Here is a 23,425-nt window from a genome sequence, read left to right on the forward strand (position 1 = left end):
CTTTTCATGTTTTGGGGCATCTGGGGGGCTCAGTCGGTTAAGCGTCTGCCTTCAGCTCAGGTCATGATCCCGGGATCCTGGGATCGAGCCCAGAGTCAGGCTACCTGCTTGGCGAGGAGTCTGCTTCTCCTGCCCCCTCTGCCCCTCCCCCTGCTTATTCTCTCTCTCTCTCTCTATGTCTCAAATAAATAAAATCTTTAAAAAAAGACCTTTTCATGTTTCATCTGGTCCAATGATGGGATAGGTTGTCCTTGTAAGTAGGAAGTGTCCCATCACGGGAGGTTTTCAAGCAGATGCTGAGTGCCCAAGTGTCAGAGGTGAGGAATTGGTGATATCAAAGGACACTTTGGGATTAGATCTAAGAGTTTTCTGGTCATGTAAATACTTAACTGCCTCCTTTGGGGGGATGATAGCTGGGATTACCTAGACTGTCCTTTTGACATTTCACAGAATCTTGTCCCACATCTAATCCTCTACAAAGTTTCTGCTTTTAATTCTCAGTTCGATCTAAAAATGAGAAGTGCTAGGAACTGCAGCCACTGAAGCCCCGAGCTGCTCTCCTGCTCGTGTCCTTCCTAACGGTCACGTCCAGCTCGTTCTTCACTGCTGCGAGATAGCCCCCGTATCTTTACAACACATTCTTCTTTTCGTTCATACTGGTGTGACTTGGTTTCTATTCCTGACAAATGAAAGAACTTTAATTATGCCCTAGTCTAGTGCCTTTTATAATATGATCTCATCAGAAGATAGTTCAAGTTTATTTTTGTTATATTTTTGCAATGTACTTCCTTCCTGTCCTAATGCCTTGGGCACTGAACTCCCCAAACACTAGAGCAATAGGTCAGTGAGTCTGATTTAAGCCTCATAGTCATTCATCCTCGGTATATGGTACTTGTAAGAACCCAAAGAAGGCTCCTGTGAACAGTTTAATTTACATTTTAATTTTTAACAAAATACATGCCCTGCAATGCACATTTTATTTGCAAGGCAGCCTTCCATTATGCAAGTACTAATTTCTCTCCAAAATGTCTCACTAATGGTGTAAGTTTTATACCTATTGTTTCTGGCCTGGAACCAAGAAAATGGCATAGCCACTAAAAGTTCACTTGTTACACAGCTGGTCTGACAGTTAATTAATGGGCTTTATTAGGTTGGAGGGTGGTAGGCCTCCCTGAGCCAAGTTTAGGACCCAGTTAGCTCTCAAGGGTCAGGTGCTCCGATGCAGCCCAAACGTCATGCTGTTAACTCCCCGAACCCTTGGCAAAGCACAACTTTCTGTTTGGAAAGTAATGGCCTCATGTCTCTCGTGAACAAGTCCTGTTAGAGATCAAAGCAGTCTTTCATAACCTTGTTTTGATGAGTTAAGGGAAAATGAACCAGAAACATGAGGATTAAATGTCCCTTAAAACTCCCCGTGGGATGTAAGTACTGAGAAGAATGTGTTGGGCCAAACCATGTATGGGATTTTATCAGACCCCAAACATGTGGGGGAAACAGAGCAAGGCTTCTGTCAAATTGAGATATGTCTGGGTTTGCCTCCACCTAATTGGTCTGTATTATGGTCCTCAAGGGGGTCTCGTTATGGAAAGGACACCTGCGCTCTCCTGGGGGGCTGCTCCCACCTACAGAGCTTAATCTCTTCGAATGGACCAGTTGTAACCATCTAAAATTTGTGGTTACTTTTGCTTCAAGTCCCTTTTCCCATGAAGTGATTCTGCACAATTACAGATGCTTCATAGGGCTCCAAGCATAGAAGAAATAATAATTTTCTGATGGACAAAAATGGTTTTACATGAAATCGCTAGAAACACGGCTCTCTCAAAGGTATGTCTATGATGTATGTGACATCGGAGAGGCGTGCTACCTCAAATATCTTTGTATCTGATCTAAAACATTTATCCTGAAATTATGAGCAGCTCCAAACCTACATTTAATCAAAGGAATATCCGTAAAAGATAGAAAGGGGGAGGTTGGGAGAGAAATGAACATCTATGAGAGGAAATATAGCTTGGGAATAATCTGTCTCTTAAATGTGCAAGGATTGTAAGACCAAAGAGGGCTTTGTTTGTTTGTTTTTATTGAGGTGAGACTCTCGTGATGTAAAATTAGCCTTTTTAAGTTGAGAGTGGCTTTGGTGCATTCACAGTGTTGTGCAGCGACCACCTCTGTCTGCAAACATTTCCATTACCCCCAAAAGAAACGCCATCCCTGGTAAGTGGCTGATCTTCAATCCTTCCTCTCCCCAGCCCCTGGCAACTACCAACCTTCTGTCTGTTTCTGAGGACGTAACTCTTCTGGAAGTGTCGTATCAATGGAATCGTGCGGTAAGTGATGAGTGTGTGTGGCTTCTTTCACTGAGCAGAATATTTCTGAGGTTCATCCGCACCGTAACGTGGATCAACACTTCATTCCTTTTTGTAGGCTGACGGTCCGCCAGCCGTACGTATTACATTTGTTTGTCCATTCACCCACTGGTGGACACTGGGGTTGTTTCCACCTTTTGGCTATTGCGAATAGCGCTGCTACAAACATGTGTACCCATGTGTGCACAGGTATTTATTTGAACACCTGTTTCCAGTTCTCTGGGTATACACATCAGAAAAATAGGAGTGGAACTGTTAGAAGACCATTTGATGCTACAGAGAACTGTAGCTATACTCTGCCTGTCTTTCCGCAGCCCCATAACACACACAGGTAACAATCCCCACAGCTGTAGACTCTCGTGATCTCCAGTGGATCCATCACTAGTTCCCCTGAAGCGGAACAAAATGGCTACCTGACTCTTCAATGTCCTGAAGCCATGAAGGGATTAGAAAACAGAGAGGTCACAGTGATTGCTGGAGGGCTGGTGCTACCCAAGGGCGGCCAGGAGAGCTGCCGCGCAGAGGGGCAAGAATAGTGTTAATGAAGCTGGGGGCGTACTCCTTAGGGTGTCTGTTCATACTGCCTGCCCCATGGTCAAGAGTAACAAAGGACTACATCAACTCCATATGGGCGGTATTACCAAGGAGTCACACTCCTCAAGACTACAAGTTTGGGCCACCTGGGCAAGCAAAGAATTTCAACCAACTGAAATGCTGGCACAAGGGAGGGGAATTGTGGAGCAGAAGGGGTATTCAGCCAACCTTATTAGGATCAGTTGCAGAAAAGCAGACCCCTTCACCAGTATTTCCCTGCGTGCTGCTAGTATGTAACAGGGTCCCTTTTTTTCCATAGCATTTGCTCACTTCCTGTCTCTGTGTAGCATGTTGGCAATTTTCTCAATATTTCAAACCTTTGCATTATTATATTTGGTATGGTGATCTGTGATCAGTGATTACAACTCGACGAAAGCTCAGATGGTGGTTAGCATATTTTAGCAAGAAAGTATTCATTCTTGGGGCGCCTGGGTGGCACAGCGGTTAAGCGTCTGCCTTCGGCTCAGGGCGTGATCCCGGCGTTGGGATCGAGCCCCACATCAGGCTCTTCCGCTGTGAGCCTGCTTCTTCCTCTCCCACTCCCCCTGCTTGTGTTCCCTCTCTCGCTGGCTGTCTCTCTCTCTGTCGAATGAATAAATAAAATAAAATAATCTTTAAAAAAAAAAAAGTATTCATTCTTTTAATAAAGGTATGTGCTTTTTTTAGACATTATGCTATTTGACACTTAATAACTACAATATAGTATAAACATAACTTTTATATGCACTGGGAGACCAAAAAATTCACTTGAGTCGCTTTATTGTGATATTTGCTTTATTGTGGTGGTCTGGAACCACATCCGCAGTATCTCTGAGGTACGTGTGCCTGTACAAGAGAAAGAAGCCTGTAGAGTAGTATCACTTACAAATGGAGACCGAGAGTCTTCAACAAATATTAGCAAATTAAATCCAACCAGTGTATTTTTTTTAAGTGACCATGACTAGTTTTGGTTTATCCCAGGATTGTGAGAACATCAGAAAAATCCATCAGTGAAAGTTTATCATGTATGCAGATTAAAAAGAAATAATATGACGTGTCTTATTCTATAAATTTAATACCCACTCTTATCTGAAGAGAAACTCTTAGGAAAAACTAGAAATGGAAAGGAACTTCCTTAATCTGGTAAAAACCTAGAGCAGTGACATCACGTACTTCTGGAATATTCCCATTAAAAGCAAGAACAAGGCAAGAACGGCAGTTATTGTTGCCACAGCGCAACATTATGCAGGAAATACTAGCTAATGCATTAAGAAGAAAGGAAGAAGGAAAAAGAAAGAAAAATGTGTAAAGTTTAGAAAGGAAATGAAAAACTACTTTTAGGCATAGAAAATGCGTAGACATCAACAAAACTATCAGAAGTGATAAAAAGAATTCAGCAAGGTTGCTGATTACAAGAGCAACACATAAAATTCAGTGTTTCTTTGCCTATATCTCAACAACAACAAATTAAAAAATAAAATTGAAAAAAAAATCAGCCACTCACAATAGCAGCAAAAACTGTAAAGAACCTAAGGAACACACATCACATAAAATGTTTAAGAGCTTTATGGAAAAAATTATAAAACTTTATTAAGGATATAAAAGAAGATCTGAGTAATGGATAAAAAAGACTCAAAGCATTAAAATGTCAGTTCTGCCTAAATTTAACTAAATTCCAAACAAAACCCTACAGAATTTTTTGAGTTTCCAAACTGATTACAAAATTCTTATGAAAATCAAAATTATGAAAAGAAATACCATTTTGAAAAAGAAGAACAGTGAGGTGGGCAGACGAGTTGCCCTGCAGATAGCAAACCATTCAAGTTACAGAAGTGAAAATACAGTGGGGTGGGCAGAGGAACAGGTGCCGGGGCAGAAGAGAACGCCCACCCCAAACCCGTGTACGTACAGGAAAGTAGAGTATGATAGCGGTGAAAGTACAGATGAGTGAGGAGAGGATGGAAGCTCTTCTTTAGATTCCTATGCCAATTATGCAAAAAACAAATTCTATAGGAATTATAAGGCCTCTACATGAAAGCCTACAACACAGAAACTACTGGAACGTGTAGGAGATTATCTTTACAACCTTCAGTGAATATGCCATTCGTGAATCCACCGAGATCTTCTGGCTACCCTGGCCACCTTGTGATGCTAGTTCTCCGCACCCAGAAACTTGCTTTCTCAAAGGAAGAGGTGTTTACCCAGAGTGCTTCCTGACCAGGGTGTATCATGTGACCCAGGCCGGCCAATCAGACGCCACAGGAGGCCTCAGGCAGAAGTAAGGAAACCGGCTGACTGGGGACCTCCGGGAACCTCCTTGGACCACCATTGTTTTGCTGGAGCTTGGAGGGGCAGGGGCGATGTGGTCCTGGAACTGGTGGCAGATTCCTGAAAGAGCGAGTTGGTTCTGGGAATGTTCCTTTCATTGAAGTCCGAGACCTCTTTCCCCATCACTCCCAAACATTGTGTGAACGCCTTAACTGTCTCTCGTAAATTTCTCTGCTGCTTAAACTAGTCAGACTGGATTCCATTGCTTACAACTGAGAACAGTAACTGACATACAACCCTTCTGACCTGAAAACAGTTTTATAACAAAACATATCATCAAAATTAGAGATAATAACTTTAGGAAAATAACAAACAAACCTTGGAGAAGAGATTTTGCAGAATCCATAACAAAAGAATTGATAAATATATATTTATTTTACCAGGGAATTTATATTTAAAGGGGAAAGAACCTAAATAAGAGAATGGAAACACCCCAATGGGGAAATGGGGGGAAATGAGAACAGGTAATTTTCAAAAGTGGAAATCTAAATGTATTTACATTTTTGTCTTATTTTAAAAATTACATAAATAGGATCCTTTTCATGGAGCCCAACACAGCTGGAATTTACAACCCTGATAAGATCAAAACCTGAGCTGATATCAAGAGTCTGAGGCTAAATTGACTGAGCCACCCAGGTGCCCCTGGTATTCCTATTCTATACATTTTTTCACTCAAGGATAGCATTTGGGAGAGTTTGATTGCATCTCCAGTGTAAAAACTTATAGAATATGAACACCATAATTCTATTTACATAAAATTTTAAATAAAGTAAAGCAACACTATAAGTTATTTATGAAGATGTTAAAAATGCAGAAAACAGGGGCGCCTGGGTGGCACAGCGGTTAAGCGTCTGCCTTCGGCTCAGGGCGTGATCCCGGCGCTATGGGATCAAGCCCCACATCAGGCTCCTCCGCTATGAGCCTGCTTCTTCCTCTCCCACTCCCCCTGCTTGTGTTCCCTCTCTCGCTGGCTGTCTCTATCTCTGTCGGATAAATAAATAAAATCTTTTTAAAAAAATGCAGAAAACAAACAGGTGAGAAGCAGGAAGCTTTTACAGTAAGCTATGACAGAGATGTTTGGAGGTAGAGAGAAAGGCCACTGAGGCTGTCGATCAAAGAACACCAAAGATTTACTTGCATTTTGCTTCTGGGGGAAAAAAAAGTTGGCAGCTGTTAATGGTCGGTCTGGATTTTCTACTCCATTTCCCACAGTTACACAGGAATTATCATTTGTTAAATGTGCCCCCTCTTTTTCTTTTATAAAATGGGAGAAAGACAGACTCGCCATTCAGTCTACACATTATAGGATATGGTGCTAACATCATGAGAGAAATAATGGCATACTCTCTGTATAAAAATTACAGACGGAAAGACTTCGTTGGGTTCCCCAAAAAACAAGCTTAAAAAAAAAAAAAGACAAGCAAATTTCTGTAGCTTGTTTTTGACTCAGTTTTAAATTATACATGCACTTCAGCCTCATGAAGTAAAGATAAAAGACCATGAAGATTCACTTATAATGACTTTAGGTCTTTAAAAATAATGAATGGTTGTTTTTCCCACTGGCACTGCTATGTTCTTTGCACTGATTCTGTACCTCTGTTTAGCCATGAACCCAAGTCTCCCAAGGCCACAACTGTGACACACACTTGTCATTCACAGGCCAAACCACAGGATGCCACTGTTGCGTTTTTGCTATAATAGACTTCTACTTAAGTTGAGATGAATAAAGAAAGGGGAAAAAGGAGGAAATCTCTTCTGTTATAAACGGACACATGACAACTATTTGAGGTTTAAGATTCAAATCTTATCCTTCGAGTTCTGGCTAATTTTTTAAATCCCTTTAAGTTGGGTTTTAAATACCACATATTGAAGTCATCTGAGTCTTTTAGTAATTACATTCCAGAATCAAACAAAAGTAAATTGTTTTGGAACTGTGGGAAGAAAAACGTGAGCACCCACAAATGCATAGGACAAAGTCCTCTGAGAGTTAAATTCTCAAAAGTGGTTTCTATGCTAGCTCCTTGGAGTCAGCTGCTGTATTTCTACTGGTGAGATCTCTTTGATACATTTCTTGCTGAAACTGACAAGTCACATATTTGCTAGCTTTAAAACTATCTAAAATTGTTTTTTAATGGGGGTGATGTATTTTTGAAAGCAGAGTGTTGGGTACATCAAATGATGTCTTCCTTTGACTTACTCAAAGACACTTTGTTCGCATTTATAATCAAACCACAATTGATAATTATACTTGGCACTTTAAAATTTCTTTCTGATCCCATCCCAGACTCTAGCAAGTAATTAAAGGTTTATGAATTGATAATTACAGGTCCCGGAGAAACTGATATTTAAAGGAAACCATTCCCTTTTGTTTTATGAGTAAATAAATTGTACAGAAAGGCATTCCCCACATAGAATACATTCTATTAAGAAGTTACAAATACCTGGTCTATGCATATAGAGAATAAATTACAGTCCCTCAAAGAGACTGTGTTCTAATTAGGGACACGCGGCACATCCATGTAAAAAAGAAAACAATGCCATTAGGAATATGAAGTGCCAAAATGTTTTAAAGCGTTCAGTTAGGAAGAAGAGTCCCCAGGGGCTGGAATGGCCAGGGAGGGCTTTGGAGGAAGCAGAAGTGAGGTGAGCCTGCAGGCTCGGTGTCACGGCCTTGCAGAGAGTCACCTGTCCTCCACTTGGCCCAGCCTTTCCTCTGCCAATTCAGTCCCTGTCTTCTGAAGATTTTCAGAAGCTCTCTGATCATATGTTTAGTTATAACTCGCAAAAAAGTTGCCCATGTCTGTATCCGACAAATACTAGTCATAGAGAATACGACCAACATGGTCCCGGTCCCTGGAGCTTCTGGTCTAATAAATGCATTGCAGTGATGTGCTCACTTGCGCTGTCCCTCTCTTGCCCGGGACTGTGAGCTACACAATGCCCCCAGCAGGGAGGACACAGCAGAGTGTGCGTGGAGGTTGGTTACATGAGTGGTGTGCGAGCATGGGGTGGAGGCAGGAAGATCAGAAGTTAAGACAGTTGTCCAGCCAACGGGTGCTGGGAGAGAAGGGACGGTTCAATAAAGAAGGTAAAAAAGCAAAAGGGCTTGGTGTGTCCTGCCAGCAGCGAGGGAGACGACGAGGCCAAAACCAGCTCCCAAGTTGGCTTTATGCGGAGGGTTTGTGTGCTAATTTCTTCGCAAACGCATGGCACTGGCCACTGGCACCCCTTTTCTGTTACAGAGGTAACCATGCGCCCGTCTGGTTATTGTGGAATAAGTGTGCCTAACCTGTAGTAAGCTGTGATCCCGCAGTGAAGGACAGGCCCTCTGCCCACTCTGTCTGGCGAGCTCAGCATGGAGATGGCAGGCTGCTCCGCGTGCGTGAGTCCGGGTGCGCCTGCCCCAGCTCTTCCAGTGCCCCTGGGCCCCAGGCCTTAGTTAATTTTAGAGCTCGAGGCAATTCTTAGGGGGTCAGCGTGACTCATAGGAGTAGGACATGAGCAAAGCGATGGGCTGAGCCATTGTAAGGTCATAAATTTTTAAACTTAACTAGAATAGCCCGAGTCTGAAGTCAGGATATTAGTTGCCTGAGCAACAGAGAGGTTAAAGCAGCAATAAATTACGGCTGGTCTTATCAAATAGAGCTGTTAGCATTTTACAGCAGGCACTAGAACCCTCCACCATAGCTGCCAAACATAGTTCAGCTCGGAGAAGTTATCAGCAGGTTCAAATCAAAGGAAAACAGAAGACCATGACCCAGGGCCAAGGCCCACGCAGCTTGAAGTCTTGTTCTCGGCCCGTGTAGAGAACAGAAGGCCTGGGTCCTAATCTCTGCCCTTCCTAACCACGTGACCTGCGGGCAGCTCACCCGGCCTCCCCGGCCCTCAGGCTGCCCTCTTGAAGAAAGATGGCATAAGGCTCCGGTGACCGGATACTCATGAAAATACTCTGAAAACAGGAGAATATGCTTTGGGAAAAAGTAGTGCTGTCTGTAAAGATGAAAAACAAAATTAGGGGGCACCTGGGTGGCTCAGTCAGTTAAGGGTCTACCTCGGCTCAGGTGATGATTCCAGGGTCTTGGGATCAAGCCCCATGTCGGGCTCCCTGCTCAGCGGGGAGCCTGCTTCTCCTTCTCCCTCTGCCATTAACTCCCCCCCCCCACTTGTGCTCTCTGGCTCTCTCTCTATGTCAAATAAATAAATAAAATCTTAAAAAAAAAGAAAAAAGGAAAAGAAAAACAAACTTAGTGGAGGAAGATTAACAATAAAGCTATAATATATCACTAAAAACTACCTGTCAGCCAGCGGTCTAGATGAGTAAGATTGTCTGAACAAAACCCCACATCTCTAACAACTGTAAAAACTCATTTTATGTTAACCGTCGTACTTGACCTTTGGAGAACCAGTGTTCTGGGCAAGTTAGACTTTGGCAGCGTCCTGGTTGGAGGCTCACAGCAGTGTGGTCATTCTCTTGGGTCTTATTCCCGTGTTTGATTAGTTTTGTTAGCACATGGGCCTGTCCAGGTGCCTTGTCACTCATGTGGTGCCTTGCTCCCCCCTCACACCTTGTGTTCTCTCTCTCTCCCCCTTTCTCTCTCCCTCTCCCTCACCCTGCTTTTGCCTCTCAGCCCACACGTGAGTTCTCCTTCCAGCCAAACTGATTCCCTCTCTCCCATGATGCCTTACTCATTGTCCTTCTCTCCTTGAAGAGCAGGTCAGAACATCGGCGACCCACTGACATCCACCCCATATAAGGTGCCTTTGCTAAATGGTTGTGTTGTTATCTTGCCTCTGTCCCTCAAGAGACAGCAAGCTCTCACAGGAAGACCCAGGAGGGACCTTGTTTATTGCTGTTCACACCACATTCCCCGGGAGTCTACCTTGCACCGGTTAGAACTCATCGTCTGAAGAGTGGGAGGGCTGGGAGCTCTTAGACCTCTGATATGTGCTGCAGGACCTCGCATGGTACTGAGCCCCAAGTGTTCCTTGATGAGGAAGAAGCTCTCTTTGGGCTGCAGGAACTTGGGAACACCCATGTGTCAGGTAGCTACCAATCTCACTCTGAAGGTGAAGTGATTGAGGTGTGGGGCCAGGGAGGACCCTGAGTCAGACAAGGAGGGAAGCTAGCGGCTGTGTTCTCTCCCTTTCTGCATACGCTGTCAGACTTGGAGGACAGGAACTGGTGTGGGGGGCTCCCACATCTGATGATGTTCAGCCCATCTAAGGGTAGCCATTGGACAGAGGAATGGGTGCCCAATGAATGGCTGATTCATGCTTCTTCCTGTCCCAGGTGTAACAAGGATTCAAAGACCAACACCTCTGTGTTCCACACCAGTGAGCCACCTCTGGAAGGCTCTGAAACAGAAGGAAGCATGACTTCTTGTCCTTGAGTTTTGCCTTCATGGTTATTAGTGTATCTTCTTTCGTGAAATGTCTATTCAAGTCTTGCTTATTTTAAAACTAGATTGTTCATCTCTTTACTGTTGGTTTGTAAGTTCTGGGGTCAAGTCCTTCATCAGATATTTGTGCTGCAGATATTTCCCCCAGCCTGTGCAGGCTCACCTGTTCATTTTCTTAGCGGTGTCTTTTGATGAGTGGAAATGTCTAATTTTGGTAATATCAAAGTTATCAGTTTTGCTCTTTGATGACTAATGGTTTCTGGGGGTTTTATCTGAGAAATCTTTGCCTGCCACAAGATCATAAAGAGAGAGTCCTGTATTTTCTTCCATTACCTTATAGTCTGGATTTTATATTTAGGTCTGTAATTCAGCACAAATTTATTTTTATTTGTGAAGTGAGGTGGAGGTTGGGGTTCATTTTTTCCCTATCATGTCTGCTCTTCAGCCACATTTGTTGAAAAGACCTTTCACCATTGGACTGACTTGGAAACTTGGTTAAAAATCCGTCAGCTGTCTGTGGGGGGTCTATTTCTAGAGTCATTAACCTGTAATTTCTGAGCAACACACTCATCTAAAGAGTGGGCCTTTCAAGATTTCCTTACCCTTGGCCTGTATTTTAAAGGGACTAAGAGAGAATGCTTGGTTTTGAGAAAATAAAGCACATACTTGTTGAATTATAGTTCTTTGGGGGAAATATTTTCAAACACCATAAGTAAGCAGCATGGCAAGCATAAATCTCTCTCCTCAAATAAAATGAAGGACCTGCATGTTTTATTTTCTAATGAAAATTCAATTTGCCTTTGAGACCTTATACCTCCTTTTTACCATGCTGGTAAGAAGACCATTTCAAATCTTTCCTGATATTTTCCCTCCCCAGGGTTGTAAAAGAATCTTTTTTCAGGGGCGCCTGGGTGGCACAGCAGTTAAGTGTCTGCCTTCGGCTCAGGGCGTGATCCCGGCGTTATGGGATTGAGCCCCACATCAGGCTCCTCCGCTGTGAGCCTGCTTCTTCCTCTCCCACTCCCCCTGCTGTGTTCCCTCTCTCGCTGGCTGTCTATCTCTGTCGAATAAATAAATAAAATCTTTAAAAAAAAAAAAGAATCTTTTTTCATGAGGTCGAAAAATTATGGGAGGAGAGGAGGTCATGGTGGGAAGTGGGACCTTTACTTTCCTGTCTATTAAGGGATCAATGATATCCTGAAGGATCAAACCTGAACATTCCTTTAAAGGTGAGTTGGAGTGAGATAGAGGTTGGGGTTCATTTTTTTCCATATAGGTATCCAGTTGGTCTAGGTCCTGTGCCAGACGGAACACAGGGATCTCTGTGTACGTTGGGAGTCTCTGAACCTCCATAGGCTGCCCCCTGCTGCCATTCCCCTCCGAGGCTTTGTCAACTCCTTGGGTGGTGGTAGCTTCTATGCAGTATGGCAGTGGATCTCTGATATTTTTGCCTGCCTGATAAATTTCCCTTTCTTCCAGCAACAGCACTTCGATTTCTCTTTGGGAAACCACCCCTCCCCACCCAGAATATATGGGGTTAATAAGTGATTGATTGAGCTCCTGACCCAAGATTTCAGCCAATCCTAAGCACTGAAAGTCAGCCCCTGGGATTCCTCTATGGGAATTTGTGTCTGCTGGGCTTCAGTATGGTGCACTGTAGACTTTAACTTAGCGGGTTCTCCTCCATGGAGGGAATCTGACTGAGAGTGAAGTCAGCTCAGTGAGCAACCAAGCCATGAGAGAGATCCGAAGACACCAAGTCCTTCTGAGCAGCAGAGTCCAGCCATGTCTGAAGCTAGATCCACAATTTCGTGAGCCATTAAATTCTCAACTGTCAGCCTATTTAAATTGGAGTCTGTAATTGCAGTGGAAGGAGTCCTGGTATACGACAACTTGGGCAGCCCAGCAACCTCTGCCCTTCCCATTCTAGGGCTCTCTCTCTCTCCTTTTCCACACAGATACCACTTCTAAGCCCGCTTCCGGCCCAGGCTCCTCGGGAAGAGCAGTAGCCAAGAAGTTGTCTTGAAGGAGTTCCCACTTTCTTACCTGCCGTGACTATCTGCTGGGAATAAGGGTAAGGAAAAGTCAAAGTGAGGATAAACATAAATTAGTGTCTCAGGATGCCCCTCTGCCATGTAGATCTCTTTCTGTGTCCTGCTTGCTTATCACTGATAAGTGTTCTCACCTTCCTTCCCTATCCATTGGCCCTTCCCCCCCAGGAAGCTTATTTTCAAACCAATTTAATACATAAATCACTTACTTTGTGCCCAGTGACTGTTTGGAATCATAAAACATAGCGTGTAATGAAAGAGAATTTGGGACCAGGACAGAGTAAGTGAGGGGGCCTGGGTCCAGAGGACAAAGGGCAGGAAGTCAGCACTTCAAATTGGAAGCAGGTGATGATGCCATTGACTGAGTCCTTCAGGGACGAGGAGGGACCGGCCTGGGTAATGGGGAGACAGTCAGGTGAGAGACCTCTCAGCTCCGGATTCTGAAGGAGAAGAGTTGAGGGTCCATTAAATTATAGAACCTCTTTGTTAGAGCCTGAGTGATGATCTAATCTGACCCAGCTTTTGAGTAAAATTATATCCCACCCTAAACCTCAGTTTCACAGTTTAATAAACGAGAGAACGAGGCCGATAGTTCCCACAAGAGGCAGGGGTCAGGGATGCCCCCGGAGGTCCTTCAGGGTCTGCCGACCAGAGGAACGCTGTTCTTAGCCCTTTCATTAATTCTGCTTACTCATTAAGATTTGTACAAACAAAAATCAAAATAAGTTTGAAAACCCAAGGATTAGTTTACTTCCCATGCAGCGTTAACATAATTTCTGTCTTCTTTTGAGCCCCATCTGCCCCCCCACTCCCCACCCCTACCTCAAAACTTGGATTTAAGTTCCCTCTTCCAGTTCCCTACCCATCATTGTTCGCCAAGACTCAGAACCCAGATCTTGGCCCTTTTTCCCCATTGTCTGCTTTCCTGCTTTTGGGACATCGCCTTTCGTTTCTGGGCCAAAGACACCTAAACCTGTCAGTTCAGCCTGACCTGTATTCCATGCTTCGGCCCAGCGTCTCTTGCTGCCTGTAGGACCTTTCTGCCTGGATGCTTTGCCCCCAGCTCTTCCACCAGAAAGAACAGAAGAAACTCGAGCTACCCCACTCGGTAGCAGAAAATCAGCCTCTGGGAAACATAATAATAGTGGCTGCCACGGGAGGGCTAGAAATACTTGTTGCTTGACTGTACCTCTTTTAATGTAATGAATATTAGCTGATTTTATAAAAATAACAATAATTTGAAACCAATTATGATTAAACAGAAAAAAATAATCTGGAACTTTTCAGGGTTTAAATGCTTTTTATTTCCTCCTAATTTATTTTTAACCTGCTTTGCTTATTCAGGAATGCGTTCATGAAATTTTAGAATTGGGAAAAATGGAGTATTGCAAGTTACCAGTTTGCATTTTAAAAGTTTTTGTGCATAATATGAAACACCTTTTATAATTTATTTAAGCAGTCTGCTGTTGTTAGATTTTGAGTTGTTTCCAACTAAACTCCTATTGTTGGACATTTTGGTTGCTTCCAACTTGGCCCTCACAAACCAACACAAAACCAGAATGACTGGATGAAAATAAATTATAATAAAGGAGATGAGGGGAAAGGAGGAAAACAACCAGAGAAATTCTGGAAAAAAATGGACCAAATTGCTTGAAGAAATAAAAGTTTTAAAAAATGCCCTTTTGTGGAGAAAATTTGCCAATATTTGTAAAAAAAAAAAAAAACAACAACATAAAACCAACAGTGATTAGAGATTATTCATTTTCAACCAAATTATTAGCACTTTTAGAAATTGCCTCAACTACGTTGTTTTAAACAAAAGCATGTGTGTGTCCCCTTCTGGACCAACGCTTGTGTAGCTACTTAGGGTGTTCGTGACTGTCCAAGGCTATAAGCTGAAAGAGTGCTCGCCTTCATATTTGCACAATTGCGTTCTACAACCCAGTGCCTTTTTCTCAAATCTCAGATCTGGTGGTGGTCCTGAGTTGTTGCTGACCCGTCTGCCAACAGCGCGACATCTCCCTGGGCCTCACTCCCATCCCCTTCTCCTCCGGGTTGATCAGCAGTCCCACGTGGCCTGTGCAGAAGGGATAGGAAGGGTGGTTGGGCTCCAGCATCCAAAATGTGCCAGGGACGTGTGAGAGATGGAAAGCCACTCTGAAAAGAAGTGGTTTGCTCCTGCTCGCAGTCCATTCTCAAAATAGTAAGAGGATGCTTCATATTTTTCAAACGGAAACGGTCACAGCAGCCAGTGGCTCTGGTCCCAGCATCCGCCACGTTGGTCTTGACTTTGACAAGCCTTAACCGATCTTCCTGCAGTCTTCCGAAACAGGACCGAGTCTCCGTTCAGAGGAGAAATTAGAACAAGACTCAGCTGCATGTATTTGTCCATAAAGCCACTATTAGAGTCCTGTTTCCAAGGGAGGCAGAGTCACTTCTGGCACCTAAAGTTGCTTATCTGGTTCCTTAGAGCTGCAACATTAAATCCTTTCTCAAGCATGAATCAAACCGTCAAGCATTCTTTATGTCTGCTGCCAGGAACAAAGGTGAAAACCGGCCCAGGTGAGTTCCTCAGAACATACTCCGTCCTTCAGGCCAACTACAGCCTGGCTTAGCTCTTCCCTCGACGGCAGCGTGTGATTTTTCTTTTATTATGGATGCTTTGGCAGAACCATTTGAAAGTTTCGGACATCATGACAGTCACCCTTAATATTTCAGCAACCATCTACCACAAAGGACATCCTCCAGTACCACAACACTGTTACCACACTGAGGAAAACTAACGTTAATTTAATAATATCTGATGTACAGTGATAGTCAACTACCACAAGAGTCTCTTATAAAATGTCTTTTAGGGGCGCTTGGGTGGCTCATTTGGTCAAGCAGCCGACTCTTGGTTTCGGCTCAGGTCAGGATCTCAGGGTCATGAGATTGAGCCCTGCATCGTGCCCCACATTGCATCGGGCTCCCCGATAAGTGCAGAGTCTGCTTCTCTCCCTCTGCCCCTCCCCCTGCTTGCACTGTCTCTCTCTCTCTAATATAAATAAATCTTTCGTCACTGTAAGAAATTTCATCATAGAGCTGTGGTTCATGCATAGCCTTTGGTGGTCATGTCTCTTATAGTCTCAAAAAGTGTTGACATAGAATAGTCCCTCTAGCTTTCTGTTCTGTCGTCTTTGTCTGTTTTACATTACTTGATTTTTTTTTTTTTTTATTTACACCAGCTGTCTTGTAGAATCTCCCACATCCTGGACCTGTCTGACCGTTCCCTGATGACTAGACTCAGGTTAAACATTTTGGGCTAGAAGTGCGTACAGGTGATGGATGCTGGGCGCCCACTGCATCCTACCAGAAGGCAGGTAACGTTCGGCCAGCCCAGTGCTAAGTTCGATCGCTCTGGAGCCAACTTCTTTTTAAAACATAAAATTAAACCACAGTGTACAAATCTATATTTTCTAATTGCCTCTCTGTACAACGAAAGCCCAGTGTATCTTTCAAAACAATCTTCATGAACAGCAGCTCTTGTGATTTATTTTTTTTAGTTCAGCCATAAATAGTAAGGCTTCTCCATTACTGGAGGGGGTGCTTGAGAAGCCTGTGAACTAATGTTGGTTATCTTTCACAGAATCTGGAATCTCTTTTACCAAGACCAAAACCAAACCAAACCAAAGCAGCGCTTTGCACACAGAAAAACCCAATCCTCGTATGAGTTTTCAAGCCAGATTCCAAACTGAGACAGATCGCTAAGGAACAGGAGGCAGTGGGGTTGCAAATGTGGCCTCCGTCCTTGGTCCAGAGGGTCATGGGCTACCTCGCCCGGGCTCGCCTCACTCTCATGATGGGAGTCCTGTACCTGCTGCCAGTCATGCCCACCCAGGAGACCCAGGACTGAGGTGCTGCCTATATTTTGAAAATCAGTTCAACAGACTTCACTCCTGCCGGCTGAGAAACAAGGCCACCTCCAGCCCCAAAGCAGGCTGTGGCCTTGTACTGAGTTGTATTAGGAAGAACTGGAGGGTGGGGGAGGAAAAGATTTTTTTCAATGCACTCTGAAATGGCTAGAATCCTTGTTGACATTTTAGACTTAAAGAACCATTTTCAGGAAGAGACATCATTTTCTTACGATTTTGAGTTTGATCAGCGCTTTTTATGATCAGCTCTACAGAGGAGATGTTTCCTGTTTGGGCAGCCATTTCCAGACTTCTAGCATCTCTTCCTAAATGCAGACCTAGTTCTGTCAAACTTGATGGATATTCCAGTCCACACAGCTTCTTATCACCACTTTTCATTTTGGGGAGATGCTCTGCTGATAAGAAAATGGGCTGAACATTCAATCGATAATAGTGACATAAATATTCTCTCGTTGTATAAATAAACCTGCTTTTACGTGAACTATATTTTCAACTTCTGGCAGCAGCAACTTTAGCAAATACCCTTGTGGGAAATACCCACAATAAATATTAAACTGGAAAAGAGTTTTGTGGACTGAAGTCTCGCTCCGTGAAGTCACAGAAGACAGATCTTATTTAAAATCCGTTTTGAGCTGCTGTTCCTGGTGGCAAGGTAATAAATTGCCTTACTAATTGAACTTGAGATTCACCTCTCAATTATGAATCGAATTGCGGAACCAAAGGACAGGCAGGTAAAAGTGAGATGATGAGCAGTCATGTTGAAACGAAGACATCCTTTGTTCCGTCATTTGTGGGCATGAGAGCTTCACGTCCTTTGTCAATCGCCCCGGCAGTGTGTGAGCATAGCAACCTCAGAGCATCTCAGGGTTGTGCTTAGGGGAGAGAGACAACAGAGGAGAGGGAGAGGGAGAGAGATTCTTCTTTCACTGGATTTCCCTTTATTATATTACATGAGAAAACCGTCTTCATGTGACAGAATAAATTCTAGGAGCTTGTGTTGAGGGACGCTGGATGCAGTGGTGGTAAATAACTATATAATTGAAATCGCCTCGCTTTATATTACCTTAGAAGGGGCTTGTTCTGGACCGGGTCCGGATTTATTGAGACAGATGATACCCCTGGGTGTAAATCACTTTGTAAAAGTAAATCAGGCAGTTTCCATAATTCCCGTAGGCCTTTGGGGTATAGTTTAATACACTAAACCAGAATTTACTATTAAGGGGGACCCTTGGGGTGACTTTTTCCTGGGGAATCGTCTTCTCATTGGGAGACTCATTCATTAGGCTACAATAAAGAAGCCTCCCACCTTCTATCTGCCCTTGTCATCTCTCATTTATCCAAAAGGGGAATGTTCAGGCTCCAGCTTTGGGAGGCAGCAAGTCGGGGTCTTGTGTTTCTGGCACAAGGAGATGTTGTCTGTTCTCTGGAACACAGAGGAGACACCACAAGGAGGACGCCATCTCTCTCAGCCCCCCCCGCTTTTAATCAGCTGGGCTCTGTTTGACAGTTTGAAGAAAGGCCAGCTTGAGACCCTGGCACTCAGGTTCCTTATGAAGTTTTGAATATCAAACACTGCTTCTGTAAGACATTCCTCCAAGACTGTTTTTCTGAGACCTTTAATTTGCATTTCTCTTTGATTTAGGATGTGACCATGTTTTCAATGTCTTAAGTCATATTTCTTATTTACAGAAATCATAACCAAGTGTGCACTCAATCCTCAATTGTTAACATGAAGGAGTAGAAATGGGGGGGGTGAGGTGGAGATGATGTTAGTTCCGTATTTATAAAATGGGGTCTTGAAATTAAGCAGATCCATTTAAGAATAGGTGGCTTGAGTTTATTTAAAATGTAATTACTTTTGGCCTTTGTGATTTTGTTCCTCTTTCACAGACGAAGACAAGAATTCCACGAACAATGGCGGTCGTGGAACCTAATATGCAGGAAAGGTTTGGGGCGGTTCCAGGTGAAATTAAATCGCTTAAGCCATCTCCGAGCTTCTTTCTCGAGTTTGTAGTTTCTCGTTTCCTTCTGCTGTGGTTCTGCGGCTCCGCTGCATTCGGAGCCGGTGTCGTTTGCCGCTCTGGTGACCGATCTCCTAATCGCTCTGTAATCCTTCCACACCTACATTCTTCCATCTCACTGTTAAGTCAACAGGATTTAGACAGCCTTTCTCCGGTGCTTCTTTTTCCCTTCTCACGGCTCTACTGTTTTACTTTCGAATTTAATGTCTTCTTTCTAGCAGTTGCTCACTACATAACTCAGACTCCTCGGGATTGCACACTCACGTTCCCCGTGAGATCAAAGGTCCCAGTTTTATTGAAAAGTCCCAGGGAGCATGTCCTTGAGCAACAGTAAGGGGGCGGTAAGTTTGCCAGAGTTGTGAGTTGTCCTGTATTGTGTTAGAAAATTGATCTCGGGTGCGCCTGGGTGGCGCAGTCGTTAAGCGTCTGCCTTCGGCTCAGGGCGTGATCCCGGCGTTATGGGATCGAGTCCCACATCGGGCTCCTCGGCTGGGAGCCTGCTTCTTCCTCTCCCTCTCCCCTGCTGTGTTCCCTCTCTCGCTGGCTGTCTGTCACATAAATAAATAAAATCTTAAAAAAAAAAAAAAAGAAAAAGAAAATTGGTCTTGATTATAATGGAGATGTTCAAGAAGTAGCAAAGGGTCCAGAAAATGAAGCTCCGAAGTCCTAAAATCAAGCTCTGAGTTGTGAATGTGTCAGAATTATCCCCACACCCGGTGGTACCCTGGCCACCATGTCCTATCCTGTCCCCTTTCAGGAGCTGTGCAAACCTGGGACGGACTGTGGACAGAACAGCCTGAATGGAGCTCTCCTCTTCCCGTGGTTGGTGTCCTCTGTTCGAGTCCCACAAGAGCGGTGAGAGACCTAGCCAGGTAAGCAAAAAGATGCCCACTCCTTAAGAACATTCTCTGGAGAGACACACCAGAGACCGGGAATGGCATCAGCCACTCATTCACCAAAAGCAGAAGAAATCCAGGAAACCAGCTCACCCACGGTGCTAGCGATTAAGAAATAGCACTTCCAGGTTTATGGGGAAGAGTGGGGTGCACATATATGTACTGAATTTGTACATACATACAGACAAAAATATATGTTTATGCACACAATCACATATACACATATACACATAACTTGGGCAGAGAGGCCTTCAAGCCTGAGCAAAGAACTCTGGCATCACATTGAGGGCTCCTGGCAAGTGGCCCCACGTGTGTTCTCCCAGCTTCTCTGTGTCCAGCGTGAACCCACTGGCCACAGACTACTTATGCAGGCAGTTCTCAAGTTACACTCCGTTGACTCTCAGCTCTGCAGCTCACTAACCTCCGGTTCCTCATCCATAAAATGGGCACAACGTGAGTTATATTACGTAAGCCGTATTATTAGCAACCTCATCAAATGAGAAAATACATGTAATAGACTTAACACCTAGAAAACACTCAACCAGTTGCTAGTTATATTCCTGATTATTATACTCCCTTCTTAGCCATTGTTCATTGGTAACAATAGACTTGTAAGTGGGAATCTTCTGTATAAAGTACAGAGTCTTGTGACCCAGGATTTTTGTCTTCTACATCCTTTATTCTTAGTCAAATGCAATAGAACATGGAAATTTAACTAAACATCAGTTATTTTTTTTTTTTAAGATTTTATTTATTTATTTGACAGAGACAGCCAGCGAGAGAGGGAACACAAGCAGGGGGAGTGGGAGAGGAAGAAGCAGGCTCCTAGCAAAGGAGCCTGATGTGGGGCTCGATCCCAGAACTCCGGGATCACGCCCTGAGCCGAAGGCAGACGCTTAACGACTGCGCCACCCAGGCGCCCCTAAACATCAGTTATTAAATGACCAAAACACCAGGGCAAACTTTTGGAAAGTTACCAGTTCTAAATAAAAATATCCTTAAGACTTATAATGGTTTGGCAATTCCTGAGAAAAGGTGACAATTTTAAAGTAGATTGCCACAATGTAAATGCCAGATATTCAATGCATATATTTTAGATATAAAAAGGTAAAGTAAGAAGTAAAAAAGAACTAGATAATATCGTAAGTTTTTCTTTTAAAAAAGTCAGTTGGTTCTAAAAAATGTCCAGGTTGGTTTTTCTCAATCTCCTGGATGCCAGCCATTTCCATGGGGTTGATAAGATACAGATTTGGGGCTGCAGGACCAGGCTTCCGCAGGCTGATCCAAGGGGCTGTGGGGGGCTGAGGGCTGTGTCGTCAAGGTGGATCTTCGCAGGTCGGGTGGTTTGGAAAGTGTGTTCACGTGGTGTATCCACTCTGATGGCTCAAACCTCCCAGCAGTTAGGGACTTGGGGATCCGTTTGTGATGCTGCAGACCCGGCTGCTGAGTTCAGCAGCTCCTTTGCTCTAGGTGCTTGACTTTGTCATTAAGATGATATTTTTCTGGGGCGCTTGGGTGCTTCAGTTGGTTGAGCATCTGACACTTGGTTTCAGCTCCGGTCATGATCTCAGGGTCGTGAGATGGAGCCCCGAGTCCAGCTCCGTGCTCAGTGCAGTCTGCTTGGGATTCTCTCCCTCTCCCTCTGCCTGTCTCCCACCCATTCTCTCTCTCTCTCTCTCAAATAAATAAACAAATAAATAAAATATTTTTTAAAAGTGATATTTTTCTGATTTAAAATGTTAAGTGAGAGGCACCTGGGTGGCTCAGTTGGTTAAGCATCTGACTCTTGATTTCGGCTCATGTCCTGATCTCAGGGTCGTAAGATCGAGCCCCACGTTGGGCTCCCCACTGAGCATGGAGCCTGCTTAGGATTCTCTCTCTCCCTCTCCCTCTGCCCCATCACCCTGTCCCTCTCTTAAAAAAAAAAAGTTAGGTGAAAATAGGGGAAGTACAAGTAAGTGCAGGGAAAGTGTTATAAAGTCATTCACAGCCCGGAAATACCACTGTCAACATTTTAATGTTTTAAAATTTTTATTTATTTATTTATTTATTTATTTATTTATTTATTTATTTATTTAAGAGAGGGAGGGAAAGAAAGGAGGGGCAGAGGGAGAAGGAGAGAGAATCTTTTTTTTTTTCTTTTTATGATTTTGTATTATGTTAGTCACCATACAGTACATCCCTGGTTTCCGATGTAAAGCTCGATGATTCATTAGTGGCGTATAACACCCAGTGCACCATGCAATACGTGCCCTCCTTACTACCCATCACCGGTCTGTCCCATTCCCCCACCCCCTCCCCTCTGAGGCCCTTAGTTTGTTTCTCATAGTCCATAGTCTAGGAGAGAGAATCTTAAGCAGACTCTACACTCAGCACTGACCTGAGCCGAAATCAAGTCAGTCACTTAAAATCACTTAACTGACTAAGCCACCCAGGCGCCCCTAAAATTCTTTTTAAAACACATACATATGTATAGTGTGTGTGTGTGTATGATTTTATATACATTTTGTTTTTCAAAAATGGGAATATGCTGTGTGTACTATTTATAGCCTGCTTCTTTTTACTTAATAGTATATTATGAACTCTTTGCCTGTCATGAAATACATTTAACACCTTCTCATGGTTATATATTACACTCCATCTTATGAGAGGTCCGTCATTTCTTTAACCATGTCGGTGTTTCCAGCTTTTTCCTATTTTAAACAGTACCATGGTGTGTACTTCTGTCCATCTTTGTTCTGCACTTTCTGGCTTTTTGATTTCTTTCTGCATACTGCGGGTTGAAGCTCTTCCCTGGCAGGGATGTGGCTCAGTTGAGCCAAATATATGCTTGATCTCAGCAATAAGTGACTCAGGGTTAAGCATGATCTCAGGAATCTCCAAGTGCTGATGTTACAGGTACAATCAAGGCCTAGAAAGCTAAAGACCGGTCAGGCCCGGAACCCTGGGTCTTCCCATACTAAGTACATGTGAAGGGCCGTTGAGGGTTGGAAACAGGGCAAGCCCACTGGAGCCCGGGCTCAGGCGTCTCTTGACCTTCCTCCTGCCCTCCCCTCAGCTCCTGGGAAATCTGAGAAGGTGCTACAACAAGTTTGTCCAAAAGCCAGTGAAGGAATGACACTTGTTTGACCAAAGCCAAACCTTGGTGGCTTTGCACATGCGTCGGTGCCGTTAATATTGCTTCCCCAGGCTCACAGACTGTAAAATCACCGAAACATGCTTTGAAGCTCCTTTTTGCCTCCTTCCTGGCATGTGGCTGACTGTTCTTCACCACGTCTTCTCGCAAGACTTTCAGAATCAAGCAATTCCTGGCCAAGAAACAAAAAAAGCAGAATCCTTCCATTCCCCAGTGGATTGGGATAAAAACTGGTGGTAAAATTGGGTAGAACTCCAGAAGGAGGCGCTGGAGAAGAGCCAGGCTGGGGCTCTAAGGCGTCATGCGTGAGCTCGCACACATAATCAAGCTGCATGAAGATCTCATGCTCCCAGCCCATCACTCCGTAAACATCCCTCCTCCCTGGCCAGTAGATAGGTTTGATCAGGGAAGTGGTTTTTCTCTGTTACTGTGCCTCTATGCCAGTAGGCCGGTTCAGTAATAAATGTAAGACCTTCCGGCTGTTGTGTTCTGATTTGTGAAGTACTGAATTCCCCATCCTGTCAGATCTCCCATGCACTGACCCATAGAACTTTCCGCAGCGATAGAAATGTCCTTTGACATCCAAGTATTTAAAGTGTGGCTAGGGGGTGCCTGCGTGGCTCAGTTGCTTAAGCTCTGTGTTTGGTTCAGGTCGTGATCTCGGGGTTCTGGGATTGAGCCCCAAGGCAGGCTCCCTGCCTAGCAGAGAGTCTGCTTGTCTCCCTCTCTCTGCCCATCACCCCCCCA

General features: G+C 44.0%; 1 long non-coding RNA gene across 2 annotated transcripts in view; it reads left to right on the top strand.

The window, feature by feature from the left end:
• Positions 1-23,154, top strand: part of LOC121103242 — a 38,585-nt gene extending 15,431 nt beyond the window's left edge. For both annotated transcript variants that reach the window (XR_005835379.1, XR_005835378.1), the window contains exons 3-7: positions 2,247-2,324; positions 12,622-12,737; positions 15,939-17,277; positions 18,516-19,518; positions 22,601-23,154. This is a non-coding gene — a long non-coding RNA (uncharacterized LOC121103242). The remainder of the gene's footprint in view (positions 1-2,246; positions 2,325-12,621; positions 12,738-15,938; positions 17,278-18,515; positions 19,519-22,600) is intronic.
• The last annotated feature ends 271 nt before the right edge of the window (positions 23,155-23,425 follow it).

Source organism: Ursus maritimus, unplaced genomic scaffold (genome assembly GCF_017311325.1).
Source record: "Ursus maritimus isolate PB19 unplaced genomic scaffold, ASM1731132v1 scaffold_18, whole genome shotgun sequence".
NCBI lineage: Eukaryota > Metazoa > Chordata > Mammalia > Carnivora > Ursidae > Ursus > Ursus maritimus.